At 39.1% G+C, this 14,127-nt stretch overlaps 1 long non-coding RNA gene across 1 annotated transcript; it reads left to right on the forward strand.

Moving 5' to 3' along the window:
- The first annotated feature begins 1,917 nt into the window (after window positions 1-1,917).
- On the forward strand, window positions 1,918-3,336 carry LOC139197879 (uncharacterized). Its single transcript, XR_011583254.1, has 2 exons — window positions 1,918-2,207; window positions 2,327-3,336. It is a non-coding gene; the product is annotated as an uncharacterized lncRNA (long non-coding RNA).
- The last annotated feature ends 10,791 nt before the right edge of the window (window positions 3,337-14,127 follow it).

Genomic DNA, 14,127 nt, shown 5'->3' on the forward strand with positions numbered 1-14,127 from the left:
CTCTGACCAACCTTCATTGGTTAGGATGACATCTTCACTAAAGGATGACAGCGGGAATTTGTAAGTGGATGAATGTGACATAGGAGTGTCTTGCTAAAGGGGCAATCCGAATCATGTACATCTTTGTTTGTTTCTCATCTCTATCTCTTTACATACTATTATCACTTGGTAATCGAAGCAACCATGTTAACGTCACAAACTTGACACTTTACGTTGTTTGAAATTCATTCGATTTTGTACATCAACAATGTAAATACATGAAGAGACTGAATCCAGAGAGACAAAAACTAGGAGCTCACAATGAGTACGTGGTCGTCCACTTACTACACACTATAGTCTCTCGTGCACCCCAGAAATTAAGTAAAGTAGATTAATGAAGACATTTACACTTAACTACGTACATATCAACTGGCATGGGAAATAGCGGTATCGAGACAATTGTTTTTGAATCTGACTCTCACATAGTTCTACATCTTATCAACGAAAAAAATTGTTTGTAAATCTTAAGATTTAAAGGGTATCCGAATCAATATTTTTCTTCCTTTTTTACGCCTTTTTGGTACGTCTACTTTGTTTTAAGAAGTAAAATAAGGGTGTTTACAAAGAGAAAAATAGTACACGAAAATCATTTCTTTCTTTATTTTTCTACAGAAACCGCTATAAGGGTGCGTTTGGTACGTGGGACGGGACGGGACGGAACGGGACGAGGCGTTCCGTCCCGCGTTTGGTGCGCCAAAAATGGGTGGAACGGGCTGTTCCACGGGACAGATTTTGAGTGTTTTTGAGTTCCACCTCCCCCCCTGGAACGGGTTTGTTCCACGTTTGTGGAACGCAATGTTTTACCATTTTAAGACAAATATACCCCATGTCTTTTTCAAAAATTACACCTTCGTTCCGTCCCGTCCCGTCCCGTCCCGTTCCGTTCCGTCTGCGTACCAAACGCACCCTAAAGGGATACCACTTAATTTCATATAATGATGAGGTAAGGCTGTGAATATATCTAGGTATGATGTTTTATCACGAAACACTTCATGTATTTCCTAACAATTTATTTTCAAGCTAATTAAGCTAAACGGAGGTGACTTATATGGATTGAAAAAATGAGTTAGGATTAGAATATGTTTACATTCCATCGGAATAGACCGGTCATTGACTTTTGGGGATGATTTATTGGAGTCATTCACATGACAAGACTACACATACAGTACACATATCTACTGATATATGTTATCCTACCGCATATTCTGCTTTATTCCAACCCCATTTTTCATATTTATTCTTATACGAGTGGGCATATGACATGAATATGACGGCATTCCATATAAATACCAAGGTAAAGTTTAAAATAATAAAAATACTGATTAGTATTGCAAAATTGACATTATGTGTTTGTACCATACTTAGGGCCTCCGTATTTAGATCTCGTATAAATACGCGGATGACTCAAATATAATTATGTAATAAATGAAGGGACAAATATGTAATAAGTGATGAGCCTTTAGTCTATAAAAGGACTCATCACCCTCCTCATTTGGAGATGCCAATTCTTAGGCCTGAGATCCCCAAAGCCCCACTCTCATTACAGAGGCTCTCTCTCCCTCACAATCCTCTCACAAACAGAGAAATACAATATCAGTGTGGACGTAGCCCAAATATTGGGGTGAACCACGATACATCTTGTGTTATTTACTTTCTTGCAGATTCACGGTCGGATTTACGTTGTTCCAAGACCCCTTCAGTTTTATGCATCAACATTTGACGCTGTCTGTGGGAAACAACACAAAAAGTTATGTCGGTTCTCTTTCATTTTTTCACCTCTACCGTGAATCTGCAAAATCTGCAAAAACCCAACAACCCAAAGCTTTCCCAGAAAACCCACGGAGCCACCTCCTATCTCACTCAGTCTCTCTCTCTCTCTACAACTGCAAGACAAAATCCCACAACCTCTTTCTCTCTAAAAACCAAATCTTTCTCTCTCTAAAATCACTTGTTAAATAACCCATTAGCTCACTAAACCCACTAGCTCTTCAAAAGCTCATACACTCGCTACTTTTTCTCTCGGTTGGTATCTCAAGTTTCGATTTTGGATTCGGAGTCGGGTTGAATGATTTCGGGTTGTTGAGAAAATGGATCTTCCACTAATCAACAAGTCTTCCTCCTCAGTAGCTAACCCAGCTCCTCACAGTACAGCAGCGTTAATTTTGTTGGTAATAATCTCAGTGCTCATACATATTTCAAATTCAAGTGGCTGCTATTAGAGATCTTCGCTGCATTCAGCAAAGATCTATCTCTATGTCTCTTTTTAGATCTCTCCAAATTTCTACAGGCATACGTAGGATCTCAGCAAAGCACCAAACAAGGATTCCGATCCACGTTCCCGATAAAATCCTTTACCCACCACAGCTTTAAACCGTCTGATTTTTGCAGTCATGGGGTGTCGCTCGATTCCCAGAACGATTGCGTGCTCCCTCCCCCTCCTATTGCTCATCTTCATCGCCGTTTCTACTTAGAAGTCTGGGGTTGAAGCTGAGAGGGGTGATTCAACGGGATCCAAAGATCTAAGCCGTTGGAGTAACGTCGGCACGCGAAACAGGCGCTCCGGGGCCGGCCTCATCAGGGTCGATGCTCTTGCAAAGCTCCTTGCCATTGAAGAAGTCCTGGAAAAGCTGTTGCACCTTGGGAATACGGGTGGATCCTCCGACAAGCACAACATCATGGACGCTGCTCTTGTCCATCTTGGCATCCGTCAAACACTTCTCAACTGGCTCCATACACTTCCTGAAAAGATCCATGTTCAACTCCTCGAATCTGGCACGGGTGATGGTGGAGTATAAATCAATACCCTCGTAAAGGGAGTCGATTTCAATGGTGGTCAGCATGGTGGAAGAGAGGGTTCTATTTGCCCTTTCACAGGATGTCCTCAACCTCATTGATCACTTTGGTGGACAGCAGGCATCTGTGGTGGGAAATGACCATGGAGCGCTAGGAAAAGAAAATGGAGATCACCAGTAAAGCTACAGGAAAAGAAACAAAAGTAGAAAAGAGAAAGTAAAAGCAAAAGAAAGCAGAAAAGGAAAAGCCGAAAAGAAAATGCTCCACTATTCCACTATTCCATTACCCCACAAGATAACAAGATTAAAGATAAGAAGATGCCTACCAAGGTTCTCTGTCTCCACTTTCTGTTGGACCAGAAGATGCCCATCAACATGCTGAAAACATGTAATTTATTTTTCTTATCTTTCGGAGACATTTGTATAACCCCATCAGAGGGTAATAATAAAAATAATTAAAAAAAAAAGGCAAGCCCAAAATAAATGGGCTGGAATGTTATGTGGAGAGCGAATGCCCATATGCCCAAAAGAGCCAGACCCTCTATTATCACCAACCAGGTGATCAAAAGTACGTCCAGTACTACAAAAATTATTCGACAACCTGCCGCCATTATCACCAACCAGGTGATCAAAAGTACACCCAGTACTCCAAAATTATTCGGCACCCTGCCGCTATTATCACCAACTAGGTGATCAAAAGTAAGCCCAATACTTCAAAATTATTCGGCACCCTGCCGCTATTATCACCCACTAGGTGATCAAAAGTACGTTCAGCACTCAAAAATTATACATGAGCATCACTCATGTCATTCATACATAAACATTCATGAGCATCACTCATGACAATCATACATAAATATTCATGACCATCATTCATGTCAACATTCATGAGCATCACTCATGTTAAACATTCATGAACATCACTCATGTCAACATCCATAAGCATCACTCATGTCAATCCACATAAACATTCATGAGCATCACTCATGTCAATCTAACTTCAAAAACTTCATTTACAAATCTCTAGCTTTGAAAACTTCATTTACAAATCTCTAGCTTTGAAAGCTTCATTTACAGAGCTCTAGCTTCAAAAGCTTCATTTACAAAAGTTCCAGCTTCGAAAGCTTCATTTACAGAGCTCTAGCTTCAAAAGCTTCATTTACAAAAGTTCCAGCTTCGAAAGCTTCATTTACAGAGCTCTAGCTTCAAAAGCTTCATTTACAAAAGCTCTAGCTTCGAAAGCTTCATTTACAGAGCTCTAGCTTCAAAAGCTTCACTTGCAAAGCTTCACCTACAAAGCTTCAGTGCAGGATATACAAATACCGCCTCCGAACAACCGCCACTTCGGCCCATACAAGGATTCATTTTGAAGTCTCCAGCCAACAAACTCTATTGACCGAAGACATGAGGGACTACATTATGTACCATAAATTAGGCCTCAACTGGGCCTCATGAAAAATACTTTGGGGACTTAGCCTATTATTTATGTATTGATGAGCGAGCCCTTATTCTATAAAAGGGATTCCCTCACTTTCATTAGAGAGCACCCATTATTCAAGTACTGAGGAGCGAGCTCTTATTTTATAAAAGGGACTCCCTCACCTTCATTAGAGAGCATCGCCGCCTGCTGAGCAACCGCCTCGTCGCGAGCATCACTCTTAACCCATCACTTATGTATTGAGAAGCGAGCCCTTAGTTTATAAAAGGGACTCATTCACCATCATTAGAGAGTATCGCCGCCTGCTGAGCAACCGCCTCGCCGCGAGCATCAACTCTAGCCCATCATTTATGTATTGAGGAGTGAGCCCTTATTCTATAAAAGGGACTCCCTCACCTTCAACATCACAAGCCGAGCCAACCAAGGCAACATAAGCCACAAACCGAGCAGCCTCGCAACATGTGCTACTTCTAGTTGAACATCATTTCAGATTGAGCACCGCTTCATATCGAGTATCAGTTCTAGACGACATCTAATTACTTCGGCCCACACATGGACTGAATTTTAAGTCTTCAGCCAAAAGACTCTCTTGACTGAAGACTTAGGGGACTACTGTTTGTACCATACTTAGGGCCTTCGTATTTAGATCTCGTATAAATACTCGGATGACTCAAATGTAATTATGTAATAAATGAAGGGGCAAATATGTAATAAGTGAGGAGCCCTTAGTCTATAAAATGACTCCTCACCCTTCTCATTTGGAGAGGCCAATTCTTAGGTCTGAGATCCCCAAAGCCTCATTCTCATTACAGAGGCTCTCTCTCCCTCACAATCCTCTCACAAACTGAGAAATACAATATCAGTGTAGACGTAGCCCAAACATTGGGGTGAACCACGATACATCTTGTGTTATTTACCTTCTTGCAGATTCACGGTCGGATTTATGTTGTTCCAAGACCCCTCCGGTTTTGTGCATCAACCTTATGAAAGAAGAAGTGTTGGACAATTATTTTCACGTGCTAATAATTATTTCGTGAAATGAAAATAATTAGAGGTTAAATTTTGTGTACTTATTTTGTGTGTGGTTTTTTTGTCACATTTTTCGTTGATTGACACGTGTTAAGTTTATAATAATAAAGTTAAGATGTATTAAATTTATTAACACGTGTCAATCAATGATAACGGTAACATAAATAGACCATACACAAAATGAATGTAGATTTCTTCCAATGACTAGCTAGCAACTTGTGTGTTAGTGGGAAATAAAAAACACATCAAATCTGGTTTTGGATGAAGTCTTCATGTAAGGATGACAGTGGGAATTTGTAAGTGGATGAATGTGAAATAGGGAGTGTCTTGTTAAATGGGTATTCCACTCAAATTCGAATTAATCATTTGATTAATGTAATTGTGTTAGAAACCCTAAACGGGAACAGAAGAATTAGTAAACAATTAACATACTGGACAAGGATTGTCTGTCCTCCCACTTTCGGTGCCTTCTTGTTTTGTATGGTCACGGTTAAGCTACATCAACATTTTATATATTTTTTTTATAGAGATAATAAGATAAAAATAAATAGTAATATAAAATGTTGACGTAATTTAACCGTGACCACATAAACAAAAAGACACGGAAAGTGGAAGGCCATGCAATCCTTGTCTTGACATAATCTGATTAGGGTTTGAGGGTTATCAAGATTGCCAACCTCAGCACGAATCCCAACCAGCATGGCCTTTACATTCACGATTCACCCACTCCATTTCTTTATGAAAAGGATTAATATATATATATATACACATAATTTTTGTATGAATGCAGGTGCTCATAAAATTTCCTTTTTGAACGTCACTTACAATATAAAAAATTTGCTTTCTTGTATTACTATTTTATTATTTAAATAGTCACGTAATGACAGAAGATTGACACGTAATTATTGAAATCAAACAGATATTAGGGAACATAAACCCTAACCTTGGTTGCAACTTGCAACCATCAACCAAAAGAGCGTTTTGAATTAATCAGTCACAAAGATGAAGAAGAACTCTTCTTGTAGTGCAATTAATATATGATATTCACACTTCTTTTTACCTTCCAGGTTCATACACATTTTTGTTAATTTTTATCTGTTGATCTTTTTCAATTCATTCAATCCGACGGCCCGAATTTAAGAAGTATATGTGAGAAGTAAAACTAGGAGTGAATAGCACCACCCTAATGAAAAGGACTTGAAAACTTTGAGTTTTAACGATAATGACAAAATAAGGGTAAAGTGAATAGTACCAAGATTGACTTTTTAGTGTAAAAATATAATTTTTCATTAAAATGAGTAGTACCGAGAGTTTTTCGTTAAAGTTCCCTAATAAAGTCTGTTTGGGTTTAGGTGATCAACTTTTTTATTTGTTTTTCAACTTGGAATATTTTATATTATGTGTATTTGTTAGACTTGGAAAATAATATATAGCTAGGGATACAAGAAACGGTCTTGTCAAGCTTCAACAACACTTAACAATGTTGATGTGTAACCCTTGAGCTGATATCTTGGAGGCAAAGTTACAAGTTTTGAATTTTATTTTTTTTATATGTTTAATTTCGGATGTAATTTGAGTCATTGGATCATAGTTGAAGTGGTCTCTTATCTAGCTTAGGATTTAAGTGATAGATTATAACAAGTGTAATCATCTCGTAGGGTGATAGAATCAAATGCTATGATTTAATCTTGATGTAAAGTTGTTAGAGAAGAATCTCACTTCTCTATCTCCTCTTTAACGGTTATATTTGGTTAGAGGTGTGTGAAATAAGAAAGTGAACTATCATCACTCTCGCAGCATCATAGCTCCATTTTCTCTGCAATTTTCCTTCTTCCCAAACAACCAAAACCTTCATAAAACTAAATACCAAAAGCTATGAACTCTAACAAACAATCCTATCAGTCCCCATTGGCCATGAAATTAGAGTTGCATGTCCAGCGAGACGAAATTAAGTGACAACTTTTCAGCTCGAAGGGACAAAGTCTGAGTCGAAGTTAGTTTCTGGAGCAAAAGATTAATTGAGCCTTGAAATAACAGCTTCTGCAATAATTTGAAAGCGCTCTTAGTTCATCCAAAAGCACAGCACAGCAAGAACAACGGAACAAGAAGAACGAAAGGTTATGGATACAGGACGGTTCAAAATTCAAATTTCATCCATTCAAATATCTAACCATGAACACTTAACTATGGAGGCACAGTATGAAACAAAGCTATGGGCCCAAGGGGGCTTAATTACATTTCCAACGCCCAAAACTACAGCAACTTATATCTACATTCTATAAAACTGAAAAACACAGACCTACATAACGAAACAACAGACAGACCATTCGATTATTCATCACCCATCTTTACGCTAAAATCCGAACAAAAGGCGGTACCTTTATCCTCCGAACAAGGTCCATCCAGCCCGCTTGATCCCACTTCCTGTTTATTAAAACTGTCGCGACTGCTAGAATTATCTAAAACACTTGCCATATCCGATATCCCAAGCAGTGAAATTAACCAGACCCTGTTAGTGTATAAGCTATTGAGCTTACTTTGAAATTAGAAGTAAATAAGCCTTGTATTTAATTGTGTATTCACTTTGGTAATTTCACCAAGTGTAGGGCTCATATTGTAAAAGGGTCTTAGTAATAGGTGTAAAGATCTCTTTGTATCCATCTAGATGTGTGGCTGAGATCATCTTTCTGATATACTTTGTAACCCATCCAGTGTGCACAGTGTGTGTGCGTGAAGGAATACATATATAGATCTCTCTCTGCAAGTTAGTACAGAGAGAGCACCACCATCAAAATCTTCTCTCCATTTCCTTGATCTGCTTCTCATTCCTTATTCCTACTACTCCTCCTTCATCTACAAAATAACTAATAGAACTTTAACATGGCCTCAGAGCCGAGTTCGATCATTTGAGATCTGGGCGTAAAACCAATCGAGCTACACTCGAGCTTGTTCTGGATTGGGTGACGTTGCCGGAATTTCATAAAACCCGATTTCGATTTGTATTCGCATCATCAAAGCTCAAAGATGGCTGGATCTGGAAGTTCTGAGGTAAGAACTCCGATCTTCTCCGGTGAGAACTACGAGTTCTGGAGAATCAAGATGGTGACGATTTTCAAATCTCATGGGTTATGGAAATTTGTGGAAAAAGGTGTTACGGTTTTAAACTCAAAGAAGGAAAAGGCTGAAGGAAGCTTAGGAGAAGAAGGCGATGAGAAAATTGTTGCTACCTATATGCAGGATGCAAAAGCTCTGGGTATTATTCAGAACGCAGTCTCAGATCAGATATTCCCTCGGATAGCTAATGCAGATTCTGCGAAGATGGCATGAGATCTGTTATATGGCGAGTACCATGGTGGTGATCAGGTAAGATCTGTGAAACTACAAAATCTGAGACGTGAATTTGAGTATGCTAGGATGTGTGATGATGAAACTCTGTTTGGGTATCTTACTAGGCTAAATGAATTGATTAATCAGATGAAAACATTTGGTGAGATTCTGTCTAATGAAAGGCTTGTACAGAAAGTCCTGATTAGTCTCAGTAAACCATATGATCCCATATGTCTAGTTATCGAAAATACCAAGTGCTTAGCGACTGTAAAACTGCAGGAAGTTGTAGCAATTTTGAAGAGTCAAGAACAACGATTTGATTTGCATAGTGTTGATACCACTGAAAGGGTTTTTGCCTCACTCTTTGTGACTCAAAAAGGGCAAACCAGTAGTAATGCTCAGTCTGGTACATTCAAATCATATAAGCACTTGAATTCGAAGGGAAAGAAATGAGAGTCTCAGTCTAAGTTTCAACGAATGTCATTCACTAATCCTACACAGAATTCAACTTCTTCTGGGTATATGAAGCAAGATACAGCTAAACCACAGTGTAAAGTGTGTTCCAAATTTCATTTTGGTGAATGTAGGTATAAGGGGAAGCCTAAATGTTATAATTATGATAAGTTTGGACATTGGGCCAGGGAATGCACAACAGGCAAGGTCATTCAGAAGGCAAATTGTGCCAATCAAACAAAAGTTACTGTAAATCTGTTCTATGCCAACAGTGCAATTTCTGAAAACAAAATGAATGGAGACTGGTATATTGATAGCGGGTGCAGCAATCATATGACAGGGAATGCAGATCTTCTTGTTAATATAAGAACTAATGTTACTGGAAAGGTTCAAATGCCCACTGGTGAATTGGTAAATGTTGTAGGAATGGGTTCTTTGGAAATTGATACAAATAAAGGAAAGAAGTACATCAGGGAAGTCATGCATTTGCCCGGGTTGAAAGAAAACTTACTAAGTGTGGGGCAAATGGATGAGCGTGGATACTACCTATTATTTGGAGGAAACATGTGCAGTGTGTTTGATGGACCTTCACTGGAGACTCTTGTCATCAAAGTAAGGAAGAAGGAAAATAGGTGTTATCCTCTCTCCCTATTGAAAAATACTCAGTTTGCTCTGAATGCTAGTATTGGTCCAGATTCTACCTGGATTTGGCACAAGAGATTAGGGCATCTAAATCTCAGGAACCTTAAACAACTTAGGGAGCATGAAATGGTGCATGGTCTTCCACAACTTGAAGATACTAAGGGTGTGTGTGAAGGGTGCCAGTTGGGAAAACAACATCGTGACTGGTTTCCAAAAGAGCAAGCTTGGAGAGCAAATAACCCCTGGAGCTTATACATACTAATCTGTGTGGCCCTATGAAAACTGAATCTGTTGCTGGAAATAAGTATTTCATGCTTCTCATTGATGATCATACTAGAATGTCGTGGGTCTATTTTCTGAGGAAAAAATCTGAGGCTCTAACCTGTTTCAAGAAATTTAGAGCTATGGTGGAATTACAAAAAGGTCTCAAAATAAAGTGCCTAAGGAGTGATAGAGGAGGAGAGTTTGTGTCAAATGAATTCAATGATTTCTTTGAGAATGAAGGGATTTAAAGACAACTATCTATGGCCTATACTCCACAGCAAAATGGAGTAGTGGTGAAGAAGAATAGAACAGTTGTAGAAATGGCTAAGGTAATGCTTCATGATAAAAGCATGCCATACTTTCTGTGGGCAGAAGCAGTACACACAGCTGTGTACATTTTGAACAGATCACCTACAAAAGCACTCAATAATTTAACACCATTTAAGGCTTACAATGGCAGAAAACCAGGGGTTGGTCATCTAAAGGTGTTTGGATCAGTATGCTATGTACATGTACCATCTGAGACAAGACAAAAGTTGGATGCTAAGAGTGTTAAAGGTGTCTTTGTTGGATATACTACATGTGAGAAGGGATATAGAGTACTTGATCCATGTACTAAGAAACTAATTCTGTCAAGGGATGTAGTTTTTGATGAAACAATGACATGGACTTGGAAGGAAAGTTCAGAGAAGGATGTAGCTGTGACTTACATTCAGAATCATTCTGAAGATCAAACTACTATGAATGCAAATGAGTTGAGGGAAGCTGAAGAAAGTCCCTCTGATTCTAGTCCACTATTCTATGTTGAGGAACCAGAATGTAGCACTCATGAATCTGTGCAGATTTCTCAGTCATTTGATCACACCCTAGTGAAATGAACATAAATGATATTATGGCACAGTGCAATCTCTGTATTGTGGAACCTGAAAAATTCGAAGAAGCTGCACAAGATCAGACTTGGGTAAAAGCTGTGGAAGAAGAATTGTCCATGATTGAGAAGAATGGGACTTGGGAATTGGTATATAGACCAAGTGATAAACATGTTATTAGAGTGAAATGGGTATTCAAAACCAAGTTGAACTTGGATTGTTCAATCCAAAAGAACAAGGCAAGACTAGTTGCCAAGGGGTATGTGCAGAAACCAGGAATTGACTACAATGAGACTTTTGCCCCGGTTGCAAGATTGGACACAATCCGAACTTTGATAGCTCTTACTGCACAGAGAAGCTAGAAATTATATCAACTTGATGTTAAATTTGCATTTTTTAATGGAAAATTGCATGAAGAAGTCTATGTTGAACAACCTGAGGGATTTGTGATTGATGGCAAGGAGGATAAAGTCTACAGGCTGTATAAGGCTTTGTATGGGTTAAAGCAAGCACTTAGAGCCTGGTATGGGGAGATTGATAGTTACTTCACTCAGTGTGGGTTCATAAAGAGCTTGAGTGAAGCAACTCTCTATACTAAGACAATGGGAGATAAGGATATTCTAATTGTCTCTATCTATGTTGATGACATAGTATACACTGGGAATAATCAGGAAATGCTGAATGAGTTCAAAAAAGACATGAAAGTTAAATATGAAATGACAGACCTCGGGTTACTTCATCATTTTCTGGGGATGGGAGTAATACAAACAGATACAAACATCTTTATTCACCAAAAGAAGTATGCTTCTTCCTTATTGGATAAATTTGGTCTAAAAGAGTGCAAACATGTTTCCATACCTCTCATTGCTCCTGAAAAATTAAGCAAGGATGATGGGAGTGGTGCAGCAAATGAGGAGCAGTATAGGAAAATTGTTGGAAGTCTGTTGTACCTTACTGCCACAAGGCCAGATGTAATGTATGCAGCTAGTTTACTAGCCAGATATATGGATTGTCCTACAAATAAACACTATGGAACAGCTAAGAGGGTGCTCAGATATGTTAGAGGAACATTGGACTATGGCTTGAAGTATGAGAAAGGCAAGAAGGCAGTCTTGGTTGGTTTTTGCGATAGTGACTGGGAAGGATCACTTGAAGACAGCAAAAGCACTTCAGGCTATGCCTTCTTATTTGGAAGTGGAGTGTTCTCATGGGCCTCTGTGAAACAAAACTGTGTTGCTCTTTCTACTGCAGAAGCCGAGTACATAAGTGCTTCTAAAGCCACAGCTCAGGCTATATGGCTCAGATTCGTCCTGGACGATTTTGGAGAGCTACAAGCAGATGCACTCCCTTGCAATGTGACAACACATCTGCAATCTCAATAGCTAAGAACCCCGTGTTTCATCAGAGGACAAAACACATCGACAGGCGATATCACTTCATCAAGGATGCCTTGCAACAAGGGATAATTGATTTGGTCTACTGTCCTACCAAAGAACAAGTGGAAGACATCTTCCCAAAGCCTTGCCGAATGAGAGATTCAACTATCTTAGGGACAAACTTGGAGTTATATCAGCTCAAAGCTTAAAGATGAGTGTTAGTGTATAAGCTATTGAGCTTACTTTGAAATTAGAAGTAAATAAGCCTTGTATTTAATTGTGTATTCACTTTGGTAATTTCAACAAGTGTAGGGCTCATATTGTAAAAGGATCTTAGTAACAGGTGTAAAGATCTCTTTGTATCCATCTAGATGTGTGGCTGAGATCATCTTTCTGATATACTTTGTAACCCATCCGGTGTGCACAGTGTGTGTGCGTGAAGGAATACATATATAGATCTCTCTCTGCAAGTTAGTACAGAGAGAGCACCACCATCAAAATCTTCTCTCCATTGCCTTGATCTGCTTCTCATTCCTTATTCCTACTACTCCTCCTTCATCTACAAAATAACTAATCGAACTTTAACAGACCCATGGCTGCGATGCTGTTTGCAATCACGTCAACGTCCCTGGTTCCACTGTAGAGACCCCGGCTCCCAGGAACAAGCATGCTTCGGTTCTCATGTGCATTTGTTAGCATAGTAGGCAATACATCTATCAGCTGTGAGCTATTCTGGGTCGAACCACTGATTAGAAGTCGTCGCATTGTCTCTCTAGCACCTTTCTCCAGCATGAGTCTCAGGAATGTTCGCAAGTTTTGAGTGCAGGGAAGATATTGCAGTTGAAATAGCGGGACCAGCGCTGACCAAGTATCCTTGACCCGACGAGCAAATATCGATGACTGGAATGTGAACAATTGGGTCGCACATCAAGGGTGTGAAAGTTGGGATATGCTGAGAAGTTGGCCTTGCTAGCCTAACCAGTGGACCTGGGAGAAATGCAGGGAAATCAAGCAAGGGGGAATCGGCCAAATTAAGATGTGGTTTTGTTGACAACATGCTCGAGGGCACATTGGGCTGTAATAATACGAAAGTGGTGGAAGCAAAGCTGATTCCGTCGATGACTACGATTACCTTGTACTATTACAAGTATTTTAAGTGATTTCAATCCTATTTGCGCATGTACTAGACCCTAAACATTTTAGTCCTCTCACGACGAAAAATTGTCACACAATATTTCTTCTTTTTCGGCTACAAATTTACACACAATATCATGTTGGAAAAATGATATGCAATATAAAAGTCGAAAGTTGCCCTAGCTAACTCCCACAAATGGCTAACTTATTTGGTTGAAATATATTGTCGACGACAGAAACGAATGAGTCGTTGTCCTCCTCATCAAGTTGGGGATTTTGAAATCGACATGCCTATGTAACAAGTCCTCCTCCTCCTCCTCATCATTACCATAGCAAATTCCAGTAAATGAACCCCAAAATTAACTTCTTCCAGTAAACGAATCAGTACTCTTCTTCCTTTTTACCCCTTTTTGGTACGTAGACGAAGATGGTGGATACTTTGTTGTAATAAATGAAACAAGGGTGTGGACAAAAAAAAAGAGTACACAAAAATCATTTTTCCTTTATTTTTCTACGGAAATCGTCATAAAGGGTACAACTACTGAAGTTGTTGTTTCTAACTTCACCATTTTATTTCACTTAATGATGAAGTAAGGCCGTGAACCTATCTAAGTATGATGTTTTATTACGAAACCCTCCGTGTAATTTGGAGAGAGATTTTTTTTTTTTGTCAAACGATAGATTTGTTAAATTAAATGTTATATTAGAAAGCCGACTGGGTTCAACCCACACGTGATGCAAAGGCAACACTCCTCTCCACAACT

This window comes from Malus domestica, chromosome 07 (assembly GCF_042453785.1).
Source record: "Malus domestica chromosome 07, GDT2T_hap1".
NCBI lineage: Eukaryota > Viridiplantae > Streptophyta > Magnoliopsida > Rosales > Rosaceae > Malus > Malus domestica.